We start from the raw sequence: 3,677 nt of genomic DNA, 5'->3' as shown, positions 1-3,677 counted from the left end.
CCCTGCTCCTTGTCTGTATCTTATGTAGAACTATAAAGGTGGGAAAGTGTTTTCTTGCGCAGACCACTCGGCTGGGTCCCACCTTCGGGCCAAGCATCTGAACTGGCGTCAAGGACCTTCACCCTAGCCAGCCCACGGTCGATCGCTTGCTTCAGGGACCACGCAGACGTTACTAAGTATACTCAGCGGTGTAGACTACTAGGGTTTGCTTAAATTCGCCCTACCTATTAGTGGTGTAGGTAGTGTACAGTATAAAGCATTTCTCGCAACGCTTTATTTTCTTCTCTGTATAAACAATAAAGTGAGTCTCGAAGGAGCTACCGAGCTTGGGTCTGTTTGTTGAAGCGAAACCAAAGTTGCAGCATCCACTTGTTACGGTTATACTTATTTGGCATCAGCTTTTGTAGAACACACATCCAACATTCTCTTGCCTCCGTTCTTTAGCCCCTGTTCTTCCCCACTAACTACTCCCAATGATTCATTAACCATTTTGTTGACAGACGATTTTCATGGTCACGAACTTCATACAGAAAAAAAACTCGTCCCTTCCATTGGCTGCACCGTCCAACTGAATTCGTCGTGATGCTTGTTTTATTTTCCCAAGGCCACTCCGTTTTTTTTTCCCCTATCAAAGACATCTCGCTCATCTTCACACACTTCTTTTCTCACTTTTTCAGCTCTGCGGGCGGATCATGTACATGAAGTGTAGACACTGTTTCTTCTGTCACAGTTGCGGCTGGTCTGTTGGTTATCTCCAGTACTTCATGCATACGACTATGCAGGAGCGCCGCCAGGCACTGACAGCCATTGACTGAGTCACAACGGTGCCAGAGGATTTCACAGCAGAAATCACACAGCTGAAGTGTGTAGCCGTGATCGTATAGTGGTTAGTACTCTGCGTTGTGGCCGCAGTAACCTCGGTTCGAATCCGAGTCACGGCAGACCGGTGATCACACATTTAACTTCCCTCACCTGCAAATTAAAAGCTCTCTTTTACTGAATTTCCATCTGTCACTACTCCCAGGAAATTTTGTCTCCTGTGTCACCAGTAGTTTTCCTTTGGATACACTACCACTCTCACTTATACATTTGGAAATTAACTTTCTCGATAGATCAGCAAGCTCGGAATTTAAACGAGCTACGATCGACCTCTGGGCCGAGGAATACAAGAGACAGAAAGCCGCATTGTCTCAGGAAAAGCGGAGGATCTCAACTCTCTGGTCCAGGCACTGCCATTCCCCGCGGCCACAGTGTCTGTGATATCCGGGAGGAAAAATAAAATGAAATACGTTTGTAATAGCAGCTTGGAGTAAAGGTAACAAAATAATATTTATTTATTTATTCACCAGTCTCACTCTTTCTCTCTCTGAGGCTAAGTGCCGTTGTCCAAAACCAGCCAGATTTAATTTCGTGGACGACACCACTATTGTTCACCAAAGCAAAGGTGGTAATGAATCAGTAGAAAGGAGTGAGATTGAAAATCTGGCTGAGTGACGCCACACCAACCTCCCACCTTATGTCAGCACGAGCAAGGAGAAGACTACTGACTTCAAGAAGAGAAAACTAGAGGTCAATGAGCCAGAGCACATCGAGAAATTGGAGCTGGAGAGGGTCACCAAAGTTAAATTACTTGTATTATCATTTCAGTGGATTTGTGCTGGGCCCAGCCCGTTTGTATCAGTAGGACAAATGCATAGCATAACCTCTATTAGAGGTTTGTGAAGAGTTCAGAAGAGCCTCTAAATGTTTGACAAACTGCTGCACGTGTGTGGTGGAGACTGTGCTAATTCGTTGCATCACAGCGTATGCAAACACCAATGTCTCTGAATGGATAATCAGAAAGGGTGTATATGAGGCTCAGGACCCACACACCAGTTTCAGAAATGGTTATAACCCCAACCATCAGGATCTTGAACCATAGGCGATAACGTCACTCAACTTCACTCGGCTGATCACTGAACTGTTCCCAGAACCAATGTGTTTTATTTTCAAAGCTCTTTGAATCTACTTAATCTGACGAAAGCTTACGTCAATGCGTCTATGTCCTCTAAGGCTTAACTGCATTCAAATCGAACTATTGAATGGACCTCCTCAGCTGCAAAGTTGGGATTCATTTTCAAGCTACCGATCTTGTTCTCTTTTCTATTTAGATTAAAGAGTCTCGAAGACCACATCATTAATGAAAACCACTTACCGCGCTGATCAAAACGTCTTTGAGCTAATAGGTTAACAGATAACCAAGTAGTTACCCCAGTCTAGATTGAAGAGCACTTCCACACTTCTTATGATGCTTCAGGGCCTGTTGGTCTTCCACGGCAAAGTTGGAGTAATGCGCTGAAAGCGAATGAACTGTACTGAGTGAAGAAGACTATATCATGCATACAGAAAATATAGAGACACGTCCCTAAGTTCGGTCTACTGCCATGTGATGAGAGCTCGTTTCAGAAGCACCGTCAAATAAACTGTAAACTGCAAATCACAGAGAACAACCTCCAAAAAGGGAATGGAACAGTAATACAATAGATATAAAAATGACATCCAAATCGTTGCCAGTGGAGTGGTGTCTTCGGGGCAAGAAACAGGACTACGGTTCAAATACATGACACTTCTGATTCGATTGTTTACAATTTTTATAGTTCCCGGGATGGCGGGACTGTCATATGTCGGAAGACTGGAGCGACTGGGCTTGTATAATCTGGAATTTAGAAGGCTGAGAGGGGATATTATTGAAACATATACGATTATTAAGGGATTGGACACGCTGCAGGCAGGAAGCATGTTCCCGCTGATGGGTGAGTCCAGAACCATAGGGCAATTTTTAAGAATCAGGGGTAGGCCATTTAGAACGGAGTTGAGGAAATACCTTTTCACCCAGAGAGTGGTGGATATGTGGAATGCTCTGCCCCAGAAGGCTATGGAAGTCAAGTATCTGGATGCTTTCAAAAAAGAGATGGATAGAGTTCTTAAAGATAGTGGAATTAAAGGTTCTGGGGATAAGGCAGAAACCGGATACTGATTGTGGATGATCAGTCATGATCACAGTGAATGGTGGTGCTGGCTTCAAGGGTCGAATGGCCTACTCCAGCTCTTATTGTCTATTGTCTATTTTCTATTGTCTGTTGTATATTGTCAATTGTCTATTGTCTATTGCCTATTGTCTATTGTCTATTGCCTATTGCCTATTGTCTATTGTCTATTGCCTATTGTCTATTGTCTATTGCCTATTGCCTATTGCCTATTGTTTATTGTCTATTGCCTATTTTCTATTCTCTATTGCCATTGTCTATTGTCTATTGCCTATTTTGTATTGTCTATTGTCTGATGTCTATTTTCTATTTTTATAGCGTTGTTGCATGTACTGCTGCTTTATGCTGACTATCGTTTGCGCAGCTCTCCCTCACTGAAATCGAAATCACGCGCTAGTCTCGACACCATCAGGTGTCGACGTCCTCATCGGCGCCAACGCTGGATGAACAACAACAACAACAACATCGTTCGAAAAAGGCGGTCGTGACCTGCGTTAACAACGTGCATCGGTGCTACTGAATAACGATTTCACACTGCATCTCAAAGGTCTTTCTAAGCGAATACCGACTAGTTTGCAGTAAAACATTTAGATTTAAATACTTTTACACCCACGATGTTCGATGTATAGAGGCCACGAACCCTACGCATCC

General features: G+C 43.6%; 1 non-coding gene across 1 annotated transcript; it reads left to right on the top strand.

The window, feature by feature from the left end:
• The first annotated feature begins 869 nt into the window (after positions 1-869).
• trnah-gug (transfer RNA histidin (anticodon GUG)) lies at positions 870-941 on the top strand. Its single transcript has one exon. It is a non-coding gene; the product is annotated as a tRNA-His (tRNA).
• The last annotated feature ends 2,736 nt before the right edge of the window (positions 942-3,677 follow it).

This window comes from Mobula birostris, chromosome 3 (genome assembly GCF_030028105.1).
Source record: "Mobula birostris isolate sMobBir1 chromosome 3, sMobBir1.hap1, whole genome shotgun sequence".
Classification (NCBI taxonomy): Eukaryota; Metazoa; Chordata; class Chondrichthyes; order Myliobatiformes; family Myliobatidae; genus Mobula; species Mobula birostris.
This window is presented reverse-complemented; position numbering and strand designations above follow the sequence as displayed.